Here is a 19,132-nt window from a genome sequence, read left to right on the forward strand (position 1 = left end):
ATCTACTAAATCATCATCATCATCACACCTTTTAGTTATAAACTCCTTGTCATTCTCCTAAGTCTGGGGTCAAAAACAAAGAAGATGAGGTTATTAAAATTTAGCCACTGAGAGAAGGACCCCCAGCTGGGATCCAGAACTCTGAAGAGAGTCTAGCCCTCTGATGTGGGTTCCAGGGGGATGCTCTGACAATCAAACTGGCTCTTTGGGCTGGAGGGCCATCTTTGTGGCGTCAGGGATCATGTTTTGTTTTGTTTTTTTTTTTTAATTTAAATTTATTTATTTTAATTGGAGGCTAATTACTTTACAATATGGTATTGGTTTTGCCATACATCAACATGAATCCGCCATGGGTGTACACGTGCTCCCCATCCTGAACCCCCCTCCCACTCCCTCCCTGTACCATCCCTCTGGGTCATCCCAGTGCACCAGCCCCAAGCATCCTGCATCGAACCTGGACTGGCGATTTGTTTCTTATATGATATTATACATGTTTCAATGCCATTCTCCCAAATCATCCCACCCTCTCCCTCTCCCACAGAGTCCAAAAGACTGTTCTATACATCTGTGTCTCTTTTGCTGTCTTGCATACAGGGTTATCGTTACCATCTTTCTAAATTCCATATATATGCGTTAGTATACTGTACTGGTGTTTTTCTTTCTGGCTTACTTCACTCTGTATAATCGGCTCCAGTTTCATCCACCTCATTAGAACTGATTCAAATGTATTCTTTTTAATGGCTGAGTAATACTCCATTGTGTATATGTACCACAGCTTTCTTATCCATTCATCTGCTGATGGACATCTAGGTTGCTTCCATGTCCTGGCTATTATAAACAGTGCTGCGATGAACATTGGGGTACACGTGTCTCTTTCAATTCTGGTTTCCTTGGTGTGTATGCCCAGCAGTGGGATTGCTGGGTCATAAGGCAGTTCTTTTTCCAGGTGTTTTTTTTTTTTTTTTTTTTTTATTTTATTTTATTTTTAAACTTTACAATGTTGTATTGGTTTTGCCAAACATCGAAATGAATCCGCCACAGGTATACATGTGCTCCCCATCCTGAACCCTCCTCCCTCCTCCCTCCTCATACCATCCCTCTGGGTCGTCCCAGTGCACCAGCCGCAAGCATCCAGTATCCTGCATCGAACCTGGACTGGTGACTTGTTCCATATATGATATTATACATGTTTCAATGCCATTCTCCCAAATCATCCCACCCTCTCCCTCTCCCACAGAGTCCATAAGACTGTTCTATAATCTGTGTCTCTTTTGCTGTCTCGTATACAGGGTTATTGTTATCATCTTTCTAAATTCCATATATATGCATTAGTATACTGTACTGGTGTTTTTCTTTCTGGCTTACTTCACTCTGTTTAATAGGCTCCAGTTTCATCCACCTCATTAGAACTGATTCAAATGTATTCTTTTTAATGGCTGAGTAATACTCCATTGTGTATATGTACCACAGCTTTCTTATCCATTCATCTGCTGATGGACGTCTAGGTTGCTTCCATGTCCTGGCTATTATAAACAGTGCTGCGATGAACATTGGGGTACACGTGTCTCTTTCAATTCTGGTTTCCTTGGTGTGTATGCCCAGCAGTGGGATTGCTGGGTCATAAGGCAGTTCTTTTTCCAGTTTTTTAAGGAATCTCCACACTGTTTTCCATAGTGGCTGTACTAGTTTGCATTCCCACCAACAGTGTAAGAGGGTTCCCTTTTCTCCACACCCTCTCCAGCATTCACTGCTTGTAGACTTTTGGATCGCAGCCATTCTGACATGTTCTATTTAATGGCCACACTCAAGAGAATATTCTTTTCTAAAAGACTCCCCGCAGAGGCTAACAGCTCCTGCCTCCTTGAAAGCACCGGATAGGAGGATGGTCCCTCTAGAGCACCAGTTCTGAGTTAATATAAGAATGCGTGGATGGAGAGGCAGGCAGCCGCACGAACAGCCACATTTCTAGAAGTTTCTAAGCAGTGCGCAGGGCAGTGGTAGAGGGAGTAGGAATGAGCAGACGAAGGACCCGGGGTCATGGGATTGTTGGGCTGGCGGAGCCAGTGGCCGGGGAGGTTCTAGTCTGTTCTGCCTCATGGCAGCTTTATGTGATCACGCTGCCCGGACCTGGAATCGGGCCGCGCCAGCTGCCTCTTGACCATGGACCCACGCAAAGTGAGTGAGCTTCGAGCCGTCGTGAAAATGTGTAAGCAGGACCAGAGCGTTCTGCACACCAAGAAAATGCGTGTCCTGGGGGAGTAGGTGGAGAGCATTGGGGGTAAAATACTACCTGGCTGCTCATAAAACTAAATCGGAAGAAAATACCAAGGAAGAAAAAACAGATAATAAGAAGGTGGAGGAAAACAAAAAGACAGACAAACCCATCAAGTGAGGAAAGTGATCTAGAAATTGACAGTGAAGGTGATTGAACCAGATGCTGATGCCTCTCGGGAAATGGGAGATGAAAATGTAGAGATGACTGAGGAGATGATGGATCAGGCAAATGATAAAAAATTGGCTGCCATTGATGCCCTAAATGATGGTGAACTCCAGAAATCCATTGACTTGTTCACAGATGCCATCAAGCTAAATCCTGGTTTGGCAATTTTGTATGCCAAGCGAGCCAATGTCTTCATCAAATTAAGAAGTCAAATGCTGCCATCTGAGACTATGACAGCTATTGAAATAAATCCTGATTCAGCTCAGCCATACAAGTAAGTGGCAGGGGAAAGCACGCAGACTTGTGGGCCATTGGGAAGAAGCTGCCCATGATCTTGCCCTTGCCTGTAAGCTGGATTATGATGAAGATGCTAGTGCAGTGCTGAAGAAAGTTCAACCAAGGGCCCAGAAAATTGCTGAACATCGGAGAAAGTATGAGCGAAAACGTGAAGAGCCCAAGATCAGAGAAAGAGTAGAAAGGGTTAAGAAGGCTCGGGAAGAACATGAGAGAGCCCAGAGGGAGGAAGAAGCCAGACGACAATCAGGTTCTCAGTATGGCTGTTTTCCAGGTGGCTTTCCTGGGGGAATGCCTGGTTATTTTCCTGGAGAAATGCCTGGAATGGGAGGGGGCATGCCTGGAATGCCGGGAAAGCCTAGGCTCAATGAAATTCTTAGTGATTCAGAGGTCCTTGCAGCTGTGCAGGATCCAGAAGTTATGGTGGCCTTCCAGGATGTGACCCAGAACCTGGCAAATACGTCAAAATACCAGAGCAACCCAAAGGTTAGGAATCTCATCAGTAAATTGTTGGCCAAATTTGGAGGTCAAGCATAATGCCCTTCTGACATAAAGCCCCTGCTGGAGGAAGAGCAACTTAGATCACTTAATAGATGTTGCAGTGATACAAACCAGTGTACCGCTGACCTTATAAAGAAAGCTGGGGTGCTTTGAAGATAATCCCTTCCCCTTTGCCCCAAATGCAGCTAAAAACATTTTACAGCGGTTTGCCATTAGGGTATTCATTCAGATAATGTTTTCTGACTAGAAATTAAAAACTTGAAGCAATTTTTAAACCTTAAAAATATTTAAAATTAAAAAGGTGTATTAACCCCTACATTTTTCTTTACTCGTCATTTTGATTTTTTCCTCTGAATTGATTAGGCAAGGAAGATACATCAGTATGGAAGATTTGTTGTTCCAAGTTTGAGTGAAATAAAGATTTGTTAGTGGGAGGCTAACACAGCATTTAAATAGATAAAGTCTGAGTTGGACATACAGTTACTGAGGCATTTTGATTTGTCTTTTAATTGCTTTGTTGTTGTTATTTTAAATGATTTACTTCTGTAACCCTTGGGGCCACCAGTGTTGCAGTAGGACCTGGGGAGGGAAGTATTTGGCAGGGCAGCAGCCGTCTTACGACATCTTATATCACATGTCCTCTTGTGCACATGCGTTTAAATCTTACACTGTGGTGAAGGCAAGGTTTTTATAATGCTTCAGTAAAATTGGATTACTTAGCTCTGTTCTTGTCTGATATCTAAAATGTTTCATATTTCCACAAAAAAAAACCCAAACTGGTTCTCAGTGTGGAGTAAGCTGCAGATTAGATGAATGTGCTGCTGGGATATTGGGTGATGCCTACAGGCACTTCAGGTGGGCTAGAAGCCTGGAAGAGGCAAGTCCTTTCTTGCAGTTTTAGCACCCACCTGTGTACAGAGGTTAACAGCGAGCCCCTGTAAGAGGAAAAATATGGTTTGCAAAGTCCCACCCCCAGAATCATAAGTATAGAATTTATTTCAGTTGAAAGATATTTAATCTGGCACAGATAAAAATTTTCCAGTGTAGAGGTTTTAAAGACAGAAACTGTCTAACTTTCTGGTCCGGCCCTTGATAGGGAAGAGCAGGAGTCCCTGAGATGTGGCGATATTTGGCTTGACTTGAGTCCTGCAGAGGTAGGAATTTATACAGGTTTTTAAAATGTGTGTGTATTTCTTTTGATTGTCTTTTTTTTGAAAGCATTATGTACTCTTTGTTCCATATCGTTAAATCCCCCACTTTGTTTAGTCAGCCCTCAAATCTCAGGAAAGACGGAACTGCATGCCTTCAAGTGGGGATTAGAGAGAGAGTATGCCAAGGGATACAAGGTCGCCTGTCTTTGACCCTGCATCAGCCTTACGGACACTGCTTCATGTATACTACCAGAGCAAATTAAGAGACATATTTATTCACCTAACGTGAATGCAGAGGTGTGAAGCTCTGCTGGATGCTGAGGATTCCAGACTCTTAACTGTGATGTATGAGAAGAGCTCTTGACTATAGAGTGGCCTTTTGGTCTGTGTTCTGCCACTTGATAGGTTTCTGTGCACATTTCTGAGGATTAAATGAAACAGTATAGTATGTGAACATCCAGGTCAATTTTAAGGATTAATCCAGTTGTCAATTCCTGCACCTTAGAGTTCTAACTAAATGCATCTAGCTATTCAGTCCTTTAGGCTCTGAAAGTTAATGTCCTGCCCAAAGTTTGGCCATTTATTAGTAGTTTAAGGTCTTGAGGTTTCCTTTTGTGTATGTGGTTCTGGCATTGTACATGCTATAACCCAGACAAGGTCTTTTAGTTGCAAGCATTTTGCATGTTTTGTGATTTTTGTTGAGTTAGGAGTTTAGCAGCAAATGGTGTGCCCTACCTTGTTGGTTCTTGGTTTTTCCCCTCTTTTCTTATTTCTCTTGCATTGCTCCACTGCTTAGATTCTCTCGTGTCTGGTCAAATTGTGTTGCTCCTGCCCCCAAATCCTAGCAATTACTCACTCAGGCTTAGAATAAAGAACCCTGTTTCCCTAAATTAAGACCCGTTTCCTTCCCTCTAGTAAGCTCATGACACATACTATACTTTTTTCTTTTAAATCAACTTTAAATTTACATACAATTACATGCACTCATTTTAAGTGTACAGCTTGAGTTTTGACAAATGTGTACAGCTATGAAACCACCATCTAAGTTAAGATTCAGAACATTCCATTACCCCAGCAGAACACTTAATTAAAAGATCATACTGTTTTGAAGTATGTTTTCAGTTTATATAGAAGGAGTATTTTTCTACACTGTTAGATTTATAGCATCTTTTTCCCCATAGGCTTTGCTGTGATTTAATCTTTGTTCTGAATTTTAATTAAGGATTGTCTTGATGAGACATTATTACTTTGAAAATAGGGTTATTCAAAATGCACATTCAGTTTCTTTAGGTGATTTTATTTAGTTTCTTGTTTTTTGTTTTTGATAAGTAGTACTTGCACGTTACAAAATCCAACAAAGGGGTCCTCCTTGAGAAGTGTCCACGACCTCTGTGTCCCAGTCAGCAAATTCCTTTTCTCAAAGAAGCCGTGGTTTACTTGGACAATTTAAATCAGTTATTTTATGATTTTGTAACATTTTTTTGGTTCAGATGTATTTCTACATAATATATTACTCATAGTATATTAGTCATAATATATTACTCATAATAGCTCACGTTGCCAGCAGGCCCTCATTCCAGCATTTATATTCTTTAAATGTTTGATCACATTGTTTTAGAGACTCAGGCTGTCTGGATGAAGTGGATGAATTTGACCCAGTATTACTGTACATGGTTGCTCTATCAAATAATACTTTGGCCTTAGTGTGTAAATTTGTGCCTGTTTCAGTTATATTAAAATCGGAGTTGTTGTGGTCGTTTTCTCCTCTGGCTAAATAGCACAGGACAAAATAAAATCTGAAATCACAGAAGAATAAAAAAAATTATATGTACTGAGTTATACTCCAGTTGGATCTCTTAAGATTATTTAACTTACAACCAAATTGATAATCTGTGAAATATTGAAATCTTTAACTTCATGTTAATTTGGTTTCTTGAGCAATTTTATTTCAAATTCTGCCAAAAATCTTGAGGTAGAGGATGGAATCTTTAATATGTCAGCAAGTTAGTATTGAGCAAATTATCATTATTAAAGTTGAGGAACGTAACTATTGGAGCCTCATGGTTGCTAAAGGGACAAGAGAAACAAGCCTGCTTCCTCCGGTGCTTATTAGTATTTGGTCCTTTTAAGTGCACCACCTGTAAGAGGGTATCAAGGCCAGAACTTTTTAGCAGAAGTTTGAGATAGTGTGTGAAGATTGGGTTTGAAGTTTTAAACAGTCTTCTTTCTGCGTACTCCAGCCGTGTACAGCCGGTGTCTGGCTCATTAAAGCCTTGAGCCTACCATTTTTGAAACTTAGATCTGTTCATTCATTTGGAATGTAAGACGCTGTGGTGCTCAGCCTTGGGACTGTAAACCTTAGTGCGTACGTACTCAGTCGCTTCAGTCATGTCCAACTTTTTGTGACCCTGTGGACTGTAGCCCACCTGGCTTCTCTGTCCAAGGGATTCTCCAGGCAGGAATACTGGAGTGGGTTGCCATGCCCTCCTCCAGGGAATCTTACCCAGGTGGAGATTGAACCTGCGTCTCCTATGTCTCCTGCATTGGCAGGCAGGTTCTTTACCACTAGCTTCACCTGGGAAGTCTATAAACCTTAGACCTGGGCCTTGACCTGTAGGAGCTGGTGTGGCTTGGAGACTGGCAGTAGGGTGGCAGGGCGTGCCAGGGGTGCCCTTCTGGAGGAGGCACACCCCTGCTTTGCAGCAATATTAAGTAGCATTTAGTCAGTTGCTTACCTGTTATGTGACAATTGATTTTCAAAATGGTAGGAATGCTGCTTTGTGGGCAGAATAGTGTCTTATGGCTTAGATCTACTTCCTAATTCTCAGGAGCTAAAGGATTTTGTCTATGTGGAGACGTGTGGTAGGAGTATAGAGTCTGGGGCCAGTCTCTCTGCACTTGATCTCTAGCCCTGCCAGATACTAGCTTGGACATCCTCACTTGACCTCTCTGCTTCTTTATCTGCTTAAATATACTAATCTTGATCTAGGGTGGTGGGGAGGGTTAGAGTGCAGAAAACAGAGCCTAATGTAATTCTGAGCCTTATTTAATATTGCGGATTACTATTTTCTGATTTTGCAAAGATACTGCCTCTCTGTAAGTCTGAAAAGAATGAACATCTTTTGTGTGGGAAAGCTATGATTGTCATTTCATGTTCAACAAAATAGATGATATTAAACATAGCTCTCTGAAGTGGGGCATAGATTTTTAAAGTAGAACAAATGTTCATTAGTCAACAGTCGGTAGGAAAATGGGATGTTTGGGATAATCATATATTTTGATTTTATTAGAATTATATATGTATATATATATATAGAGAGAGAGAAGAAGAGTTAATTTTGCGTGTGTTAGACAGTACTAAACTATTTTTACAAATGCTAAACTGAAGTTTTATTCTTTAACCCAGAGTGTTTAGGATCTCGCGCTGCATAACTTCACGGGGTGCCCCTCATGCAGACTGAGCGGCACGTTCTCGGAGTTGTGCAGTGTGGCACAACTTGTTACAGGATGCTTATTCGGAGGAGGCAGAACTCTCAACATCTGATTGTTTCCTCATTTATCATACAGTTGCATGCACAGTGTGAAAAAAAACTTAATTTTTCCTTTCTGGTGGTTTGGATTTCAGACAAAATTGTGTCAGTGAGACAGTTGGATTGAGAGGGCAAATCTGGAGCAACTGTAACTTGTTTTTGTTTGCCTCACTGAAAATTTCAGCTGCTCTGCCTCCATCTGTCTTATTGTTAATATCAACAGAGGCCTTTCCTATTAGTGGAGTCCTCAAGCTTTTAGCACTTGAATTTCCCTGCGATTGCCGTGTTTGAAACCTGAAGTAACTAGTAATCAAGGAAAAGGATTGACTAGATGATGTCTAGTAGTGGTAGAGGTGTAGCTGCTAGCTGGTAGGCCAGCCGGGGGAGTGCCTGTTTATGTCATTTGGTTTGCAAAGAATATTCATTATCTATAAAGCAAACAGGAAAGCACCATGCAGTGACATAATAAATCAAAAAGTGTAAACGTATTAAACTGTTTCTAAGGACTTTTGTCTTTATCAGAACAAATATGTACTGGAATATTAACCAGATTTTGGTTATTAGGAGTATGGCAATTTTAAGATTCCTTTTTTTTTTTTTCTTTTAATGAACAGGTGAAATAATCTTGGGGGGAAAGCAGGTACCATAAGCAACACATTTCTTCCTTATTTAGATATTTAAGCATTGGCATAGATGCTGGGGATATAATACTGTATGCATAATATCCCTTTTCTCAACAGAAAAGATGAAATATTGAGTATTGAACAGTGATTACAAGGTTAAAGAGTATTACAGAAGGAGACTTTCCAGTAGAAGGAAGCATACAGCAGTAATTTTTAACCCATTCCAATAATAAAATGTTCAGCCAAGTTTAGTGCTAGAGAGAACCTTGGAAATGTCTAAGGGACCACGTTTTAGTAGGTGGAGGAGGTAAATGAATTTGTATGGTTTTATACAATTAGAACTGGAATTAAATTCAGATTCTTAGCTCTAAAATTTTTTCCCTAGGAGGTACACCAGGCTGCCTAGTCGAAGTTAGCTGTCTAATGTGAAGTTAGCTCCCTCTTTAAAGGCCTTAAACTTGGTAGAAGTTCTTTGATAAAGAGATTAGCCAGCTTCAGTGCTCTCCTCCTCTGACCCTGCTTAATTCGCAAAGATAGCTGCTTCTTAACCTCTTCACCCCCCACCCAGGCCATTAGCTCTTAACCTTCACTTTCTTTTCTAATTTAGACTTTATTTTTAGCAAGCAGTGAAAGCCAGCTTTGGCTGTTTTAATCCGCAGTAGTATTTACTGGGTTATGATATATCTAACACAGCCTTTAGGAGCGCCAAAGGGAGAGGCAGCTAGGAACAAGGCTCGGACTCACATCACTGACTTCACTGCGGACGTTGCGTGCATCACACACTGCAGTGTGGTTGCTGATGCTGCACTTGGCTATCTATGGGTAACTCCTGCTGTTCGTTCCAGAAGGGGTTCTTATTTCGTATCTTTAGTTTCTGAAGCACAGGTTTTGAATGCGCCTGGGTCTCACATGCTGGGTTGCAAGAGAGTTAGGAAATAAGACTAAAGCTTCTGTTGAGGCAGGTGAAGATCTATGAAGGTTGGGGAGTGTAATCTCCAAATATATGGGTGTTCTAGCTGTTGGGTAAAGGAATGACATAGCTTTCAGGTAAAGGAATGATGAATGTCTTCTGTGAATCTCCTTTTGCCTTATGGTGCCAGGCAGGCCTATGTGTGACCATAGATAATTTTTTTTTTCCTGTAACAGTTACTTCAAATTTTTGCATTCTTCTCAAGCTCTCAATCTGAACACTGCACTAAGGAGCAGGAGGGGAAGGTATGAACAAATGGGGAATTTTTATCATTGCTTAATAGTGGACCAATTTATAGATAAATGGCTAAGCTTACACATATGGCTTTAAAATGAATTTCCAACTTCAAACAATGAGTTAAAGCTTGAAGAAAGAAACCCATAGTCTAGATCATTTTTAACTTGCCTGAATTTTTTGAAATGTTAGAAGTTCACTGGTTTTTGCTGGTGTAGCATCACTCATAATTAGTGTTCACCATACAGGAACAGGCATTCAAAAATTTTCCCTATTTCTGTTCCAGATGAATTCAGAAGACATCCTTACACGTCCCCTCACAGAATCTTAAATATGCGAGGTTTTTTTTGTTTACAGTTTATTAACAGTGCCTTAAGTGCCTTGGCACAATAGCAACCCCAGTGATGAGGTTTTACTGTTTTTCAGCCCTCCCTTCATTCAGAGTTCCAAGATACCATTCCGAAGACAGAATTCATTAAAACAGTTACGTTTTTCAAATCATTAAAGGCTTATTTTTATTTTTTGTGCTACAGTCAGTTCAGGCCATGAAGTTTACGGCATCCATCAAATAAGAAATCTGGAGAAATAGCTTCTATGAGTCTACTCATGTCTAATTACAGTGCTGGGTATTCAAAGGACATTTTTATCACCAAGAATTTCATGAGTGTTACATGAAGGAGTAGTTGATATCATCTTTAACTGTGATGTCAGTATTTACAAATCTTATGGAAAAAAACGAAGGGAAAAAAAAGATGGAGATGTAAAGTTTCCAGAAAACAAAGTGTCTTTAGAAACAGCCAAGAAAAAATATGCCCTGATCTAGTCCTGTTGTTCATATAGTGTCTCTAACTCAAACCTGTACCTACTCCAAGACCTTGACATTCCCATTCTAAAATGCATCTTTAAAAGACTGACTTATGTATACTTTATGAAAATTTAAGTCAAGAACAGTGTATGCTTTATACTCATGTTGAAATGAATTCCTGGGGTGGGAGGAGGCAATGAACTCTCTTATTCAGAGTTAGTTGATACAGTAATACTATGAGCAAAATAAGGAATTAATACATTTGTTAGTAAGTTTGTATTTCAGAGTCACAGGAACATTTCAGAGCACAATGATTTGTGCGGTATGAGAGATAAAATGGCTTACCATATAACAGATAGTTTGAGGTCAAAATTATGTATGCCTTTCCGTCTCCAGGGTATCTTCCCAACCCAGGGATCGAACCCAGTCTCCCACATTGCAGGCGGATTCTTTACCAGCTGAGTCACCAGGGAAGCCCAAGAATACTGGAGTGGGTAGCCTATCTCTTCTCCAGCGGATCTTCCCAACCTAGGAATTGAACCGGGGCCTCCTGCCTTGTAGGCGGATTCTTTACCAACTAAGCTATCAGGGAAGCCAAAATTATATATGTCAGGTTTTAAATCAAATATCACATACTTTTTTTACCTTATTTATTTTAATAAGACTATATACTTTTTCAGTTGACAGTCCCAAAAGAAAAATAAAGGTGACATGGTTTAATTTCCTTTTTTCATGAAGCACTTCTACATCATCGTGAAGCCTTTCCTTAACTTCTGTGCTATTTTATTGTCATGACAAACATTTGAGATTTACTGTTGTTACACTGTAATGGTTACTCTTTTTCTTTTTTAATTTTATTTTGGCTGTTCCAGGTCTTAGTTGCAGAGAGGGAAATCTTCGTTGCTGTGTGCATGATCAGAGATCTGATTTGAGCAGAGATTTCAGGTCTGCATGATCTGAGCAGAGATCGAACCCCAGGACCCCCACTTTGGGAGCTCAGAGTCTTTTAGCCACTGGACCACCAGGGAAGTCCCTGTCAGTGGTCACTCTTAGTTCATCATTTTCCTCATGTGTAGAATGGGTCTGAGGATTAAATGAGTTAATGATACATTTCAAACATCAGGATTTGACCTAGTTTGTTTTTATTACTTGAACTTTTCTATTCTCTGTGAGTCAGGGAAGTTTGCTTGATAATTGCATGGAGCCCCGATCTTGTGGAGTTTACCGACTAGTGGTGGGGAATATAAGACAGACTGCAGCATGTCCTCGTGCGTTTAGTGGGGGACAGTAGACGAGGGAATCAAGGAGTTCAGCCTAACAGCTTTCCTTGGTGGATGCACAGTTTGTTCGTAAGAATTTTCAGATTTTTGTCCACTGTCAGTGATAGGAATAATTGTACATGCCGTTCCTAGGGTGGAAGTTACTAACACAGCAGGTATGGTAATCCTTCTCATCAGCTCTGTGTGGAACCTGAGTGTGCTTGCTTTTATTCCTGGAAGAAACCTGTATTTAGCACTTAAAACTACCATTTGGTAGCTGGAATGCCCATCTTCAAATAGTGTAGGGTCCAACTAAGTTAACCAGATTATTGTGCTAGTTATAATAAGGGGAGTGGAGGTAATTAATGCACAGGAAACTGGGAGTACAGGGGAGATGCTTCCAGGCTAATCAGACCTGAGGAATAAGTTGATTGGATATACTTAGCCTTTGAAAAGTCCTTCTTTGGCTCCTAAGTCTCCATTCCTTTTCACTGAACTTAACACCAAAGTATCGATCTGGTCTTGGATAGAGGAGAAAAATTAAAACAGATTTCTTGTGCAACTCATCCCATCCCATCTCTTGGGTATTACTCCAAGTAGAATGGGTATTACTTTCCTAACAGTTACTTAGCAGTCTGACAGGAAGTAAAGTTTTTCAACAAAGTATAATACCTTGGTCTAAAATCTAAGATTTAGCCCTTAGTATCCAGAGCCTTTGAAACAGTTACCTCCATTTTTCCTTTTCTGAATATACCACCTAAAAACAAGTATGTGGGAGTAGAAAAAGGGAGAAAAAGGAGGAAGAAGAGGGTGTGCCTTGAGAATCATCATTCTCATCTAAGTTTAGAATAAGCCGTTTTTAAAAAACGGTGAGTTAGGATAACATGATTAATTTTTATGATCGTCAGATTTTTCATTTACCAAGGAAAAGGAATTAAAAGTAGATTATGTCTTATATCCACTAGGGGGTAGTGTGAGCCATAAAAATTAAAATTATTTCTCACTGATTAACCTGTTTCATCATGAATTTGCCTTGTTTGAATCAATTTTTCTCCATGAAGTGTTTTTTAATTGCTGTAAGTCATCATTTTCAAATACAGTCTTATGACTGTAACAAATAGTAACACACATTCCTGTCTCTAGTGATTGAGATGTTGTGACTTTACTCTTTTTCGTTTTTTTTGTCTGTACCCTCTGGCTTGTGGGATCCTAGTTCCCTGACCAGGGATCGAACCTCTGTCCTTTGGAGTAAAAGCACCCAGTGTTAACCACTGAAGCACCAAGGAATTACCCTGACATTACTTGTTTGTGAAGAATTTTCTGAGGGGAAAATAGGGCTTCCCTAGTGGCTCAGACGCTAAGGAATCCACCTGCAATGTGGGAGACCTGGGTTTGATCCCTGGGTTGGGAAGATCCCCTGGAGGAGGGCATGGGAACCCACTCCAGTATTCTTGCCTGGAGAATTGCCATGGACAGAGGATCCTGGCGGGCTACAGTCCATGAGGTCATAAAGAGTTGGACACGACTGATTGACTGAGCACACACAGGGATCCTTTAAAGTTTCTCTACCAAATTTTACTCATTATATGAAATAAAGTAAGTTATTCTTTATGACCTGTAAGTAAAATTATTATATAACAGGATTGTCTTCTGTTTCACTGTCCTGTATGGTAGCTACTAGCTTCATGTGCACATTGTAGTTGAAAGGTGGCTAGTTCAAATTGATGTGTGCTGTAAGTATAAACCACACACTGGATTTTGAAGACTAAGTATGAAAAAAGATTATAAACTATGTCAGTAAGTTTTACATTGGTTGTATGTTGAAGTGCTATTTTGAATATATTGGGTGAAATAAAACATTAAAATTAATTTTATCTTTTTACCACATTACTCTTTAATGTGGCTACTAGAAAGTTTTAAATTACACATGTGACTCATAGTTCTTGTCAACAACACTGCTATGGAGAAAAGCATTCACTGACCCATTTTTGTACCTCTGCCTGGCATTATGATTTGTAAGGAAGTAACACAATGAGGAAGTTGAGCACAACTTTGGTTTTGTTCCTAAGGCAGCTAGAATACATATGGTCACTTCTATAATGAGACATACATGTTTCTAAAATTTATTGTGTTAATAAGCAAAATCATATGGTAAAAATCATAGGGCTCATGGATAAGATGTTAGGGACATAATACTCAAAAAACATTGGTTATGTTTTTTAAATGCCCACTTAAATGTCAAGGGTGAACTTGCAGATGCTCTCAAGTAATTTACAATTGTGTTTATAATGAAAAATTGATCTTTGCTTTATTGATAATCGCCCAAAAGAATTCCCTGTTAATAGTTTAGAGTCATTTAAAGATACAGTGACAGGTTGCAGTAGACAGAGTAGGCATCACTGAGGCATTTCTCATTTCATGACTTATGATAAGAAGTTGATGAGTTATTTAGTATACTCAGATCTTAGATGAGTTAAAAGATTCACAATTGCAGTTTTGTGTTTCAGAGAATATTCTAAAAGGGGGAAAATCTAATTGCTGTAGGTATAACATGTGGGGGTTTACATGCAAAGTGTGTTAGTTTCTCAGTTGTGTCGGACTCTTTGCAACCCCATGGACTGCAGCCGGCAAGGCTCTTCTGTCCATTGGGTTCTCCAGGCAAGAATACTGGAGAGGGTAGCCATTCCCTTCTGTAGGGGATCTTCCCCACCCAGGGATTGAACCCTGGATCTCCTGCATCGCAGGCAGATTCTTTACCGTCTGAGCCCTTAGGAGGTGTATATATGAATAGTTAATAAATGGGGCAACTTTTCACACATGCAGATTACCACTGTTTCTAAAAATACTGTTATCTAAAATTTTACCGTACATAATTCATTACCATAGAATGTGTGAGACCTTATACTATTTCATAGTGAAGTGAAAGTTGCTCAGTCGTGTCCAACTCTGCAACCCCATGGACTGTCGCCTGCCAGACTCCTCTGTCCATGGAATTCTCCAGGCCAGAATACTGGAGTGGGTAGCTGTACTTTCTCCAGGGAATCTTCCTAATCCAAGGATTGAACCCAGGTCTCCCGCAATGCAGGCAGATTCTTTACCAGCTGAGCCACCAGGGAAGTGTACACACATTATTATTGAATCTAAAAACAGGAGAAGTCCTAATTAATGGAGTTTAGTGTTATTATTTACAGTGGTGTCATTCTGGAATTAGCTCTTTGAGTCCCAAAAGAGCTATTGATAATCAGATCAGTTTGATGTTATTTAATTCCTTTGAAAGTATTTGTAGCATGAACTGCTGTATGTCTTCGGTAAAATGAGATATTTTCCTTGAGACGTAATCTTGTTGCCACTTAAATTCATATTCTGCTTTTATGTACTTCCCTTTCTATTTTTTAGTAACCAGTTTTCTAAACATAGTCTACATTACTTTCTATTTTGCACGGCCTAACTTGAGTTATACTTGAGATTCAGTCCCAGGATTGCTTTTAAACAGATAGGATCACAAAATGCAACTAAAAGTTACTCTTGTTTTCTTTAAAAATGAATACTGTTATTTAATAAATCTTGAGACTTGTTTCTGTGCTTTGTTCTTACCCTGTATTATTTTTGAGTTGGTTATGTGTGGACTGGCCTTCTTATGTGACTTCATTTGTCAAGTCATTTTACAATGTTATCTCATAGCAATTCTACGTAAGAGGTAATGTTAACTATATAGCTGAGGAAGCTGAAGCTCAGAGCACTGTAAATTTCTGCAGAAATGTAGTTAAGTGAGGCAGTAATAATTTGAACCTGTTGTTTCTAAGACTTGAAGAATACTTCGCTGTCTTTCTGCCAAAGGATAGTATAAAACTAGGATGTGTCTCAAGTTAACTGTGTGTGAGCAGTAGCAGAAGGATTTTAGTTCCTACCCAGTTTTTGCCTTTTTAGGGAAAAAAAATCAACAATTTCTGTGGGGGAGAGTTGTTCCATTTGGTTTGGGTTTTATTCTTTTTTTCCTCCTGTAATTTATGCTGTGGGTTTGGGAAATCAGTGCTGTGTAGTCAAATAATTATGCACGGGTATTCATTATCTCAAAATCCATTAGAACTTGAGAGCACATAAAAACTATTTCAAAAAGTTTTGCATATCCAAGAGCTTATTCTAGAATGTGTTCCGATTAAATCTGATACATGATCAGCTCACATGATACATTTAATATGTATGTTCTTAAGAAAGAGTGTCTGATTTGCGGGTGAACTGAAGATGAGGAAGTGAAGTTCCATCTGTCTGTGACGATTGTACTGAGTGACTTTGAACCTATTTTCGGATGTGATCTTGGAGGCTTTTCTGGCAGCTTTTTATAGCTTTGAATAGAGCTGCCACTATTTTGTGTAACCAGGGAGTGGTGTTTTGGGACTCTTGGACCCCAGCTTTTTTTCCCCAGCCTCTCTCTTGATGACTTTCTAAAAATATGAAGAATTGGGATAAAACAAAAGGAGGATGGAGGTGAGGAGTTCAAATTCAAGGAATTTTACCATCACTTTTCTCATTCCTTTATGCCTGATATTCATCCTAATATCTTTACTTTTCCTCCTAAAAGTGAAGACCAGACTCCTGTTCTAGTTACATTTTGGAAAATTTCCTAAGATGGGAGGCTTCTTTATTGCCTCTTGAGATTTTTAATGCTCCAAAAATGTTTGACTTTGTTTGAATCTAAAGAATATTTTGCTGAAAGTAGTTTATAGCATTTCAGTTTTTTATTTGCCCTGGCATTGGAATGATTAAAATCAAGCAAGCTAGTCTTGAAGCATTACTCTAAATGGCTATGAGTTTAACACATTTTGGAAAAGAATTTGATTTTATACCTGCATCTTATGACTATTCCAGTATATAACTGTACTGACAGAGAACTCTTTTCTAGTATATGCATTACAGGCTGTAGAATGAAGTAGTGTAAGGTGTATAATTTTTCTCAAGTGAAATCAGTATAGTATTCTCATTCATTGTTTTTCATATCTAGAAGCTTAAATACTGCAGTGTTCTAAGTGTTTTTGACTACACATACATATTCAAAATGTTGAAAATGTATTGTGCACTCAGTTGCTCAGTCGTGTCCGACTTTCTGCGACCCTGTGGATTGTAGCTGGCCAGGCTCTTCTGTCCAAGGGATTCTGCAGGCAAGGCTACTGAAGCCATTCCCCTCTCCAAGGGATCTTCCCAACCCAGGGACTGAACTCTGCATCTCCTCCATTGGCAGGTAGATTCTTTACCACTGAGCCACCAGGAAAGCGCCGAAAATGTACTACTCATGCGTAATTGACTGGAGATACATCAGTACGTTTTTAGAGGGTGATACAATTAACATTACCATGGGAAGTTGTTAGAGCTTAAACTTGATCAACTTCTGGTCGTTGTTATCATTCACAGTTTATTCTGTTAGGGTTTTGTTCCAACCTTGTATATATATTATAAACATAAAATTTTCAAAAATGATGCATCACAAAATTTTGAGTAAAGAGTTTTCTAGTGAATTTTATGTAGATGTTTTTCTTGTCAGCCTAGTGACATGTATACTAATGTCTCAGAAGATGATCGTTCTTCAGAATATAGTTCTCATTAAGATACGAATATGAGACCAACAAAAAGAAAACCTTAGTGATTGATTCTGATACAAAAAGTGAAAATGAAACTCGCATTGCTGGAGTGAGCTCTTTTGCTTATATGGAAGAGTGGACTGAAGAAATTTTGTGAAAATTATAAGACTTTTCATCTGTGTCAGTTGTAACTATTGAATGTAATAACCTGCATAGTGTCAGTGAAATAATTAATTTTTGGCCAGCCAAGAGAAAAATCGCCAGTCATAGGCGTTAGTTTCTGCAAAAATTCCCTGGTCAATAATGAGCTAATATATAAAACTATACATACTATTGTCAGTTTGTGTATTGAATATTAACATTTTTCTGACTAAATATTTATAAATATAGATTATTTCTCCTAGTACCTGAGTGGATTCTTTTTCTTGTGTTGTGTGCATCCTGCTTTGAATAAAAACTGCTTTAATGTTAAAGATGGAATTTCTGATGGTTTATTCCTTGTTCTTTGTATCATTGAATAGATTCATGATTCAGCAAGTGTTTATGGAACATCTATAGTACTGCACACTGTTCCAAAGCTGAGGATTCAGCAATAAATGCAACAAACACAAATCCCCCCTTCCGAACAAAATAAGAGAGATATAGTATGTTTAGAGCGCTAGAGAGAAACTATGTAGGGGGTGAGAAGGAGCCGGGCTAGAGGGACGGTGTGGGATAGGGTGGAAAGGTGTTTGCAGATTCAATTATGGAGGCTTCACTGAGAAAGCACATCTGAATGGAGATCTTGGGATCTGACGAAATTAACAGTGGAGTTCAGTTCATTTGGTCAGTCATGTCCAACTCTTTGCAACTCCATGGGCTGCAGCACACCAGGCCTCCCTCTCCATCACCAACTCCTGGAGTTTACGGAAAGTCACGTCCATTGAGTCAGTAATGCCATCCAACCATCTCATCCTCTGTCGTCCCCTTCTCCTCCCACCTTCAATCTTTCCCAGCAACAGGGTCTTTTACAATGAGTCAGTTCTCCCCATCAGGTGGCCAAAGTAATGGAGTTTCAGCTTCAACATCAATCCTTCCAATGAATATTCAGGACTGATTTCCTTTAGGATGGACTGGTTGGATCTCCTTGCAGCCCAAGGGACTCTCAAGAGTCTTCTCCAACACCACAGTTGAGAAGCATCAATTCTTTGGCGCTCAGCTTTCTTCACAGTCCAACTCTCACATCCATACATGACTGCTGGAAAAATCATAGCCTTGATTAGATGGACCTTTGTTGGCAAAGTAATGTCTCTGCTTTTTAATATGCTATCTAGGTTGGTCATAACTTTCCTTCTAAAGAGTAAGCGTCTTTTAATTTCATGGCTGCAATCACTATCTGCAGTGATTTTGGAGCCCCCAAAAATAAAGTCAGCTACTGTTTCCCTATCTATTTGCCATGAAGTGATGGGACCGGATGCCATGATCTTAGTTTTCTGAATGTTGAGCTTTAAGCCAACTTTTTCACTCTCCTCTTTCACTTTCATCAAGAGGCTCTTTAGTCCTTCTTTGCTTTCTGTCATAAGGGTGTTGTCATCTGCATATCTGAGGTTATTGATATTTCTCCCAACAATCTTGATTCTAGCTTGTGCTTCCTCCAGCCCAGCGCATCTCATGATGTGCTCTGCATATAAGTTAAATAAGCAGGGTGACAATATACAGCCTTGACATACTCCTTTCCTGATTTGGAACCAGTCTGTTGTTCCATGTCCAGTT

The 19,132-nt window shown here is 39.5% G+C and overlaps 1 protein-coding gene and 1 pseudogene across 1 annotated transcript in view; both read left to right on the forward strand.

Moving 5' to 3' along the window:
* Positions 1-19,132, forward strand: part of UBE2N (ubiquitin conjugating enzyme E2 N) — a 41,140-nt gene that overhangs the window by 15,692 nt on the left and 6,316 nt on the right. The window lies entirely within an intron of this gene.
* LOC112584625 lies at positions 1,658-15,314 on the forward strand (annotated as a pseudogene).

The sequence above is a fragment of the Bubalus bubalis genome, chromosome 4 (assembly GCF_019923935.1).
Source record: "Bubalus bubalis isolate 160015118507 breed Murrah chromosome 4, NDDB_SH_1, whole genome shotgun sequence".
In the NCBI taxonomy this organism is placed as follows: Eukaryota; Metazoa; Chordata; class Mammalia; order Artiodactyla; family Bovidae; genus Bubalus; species Bubalus bubalis.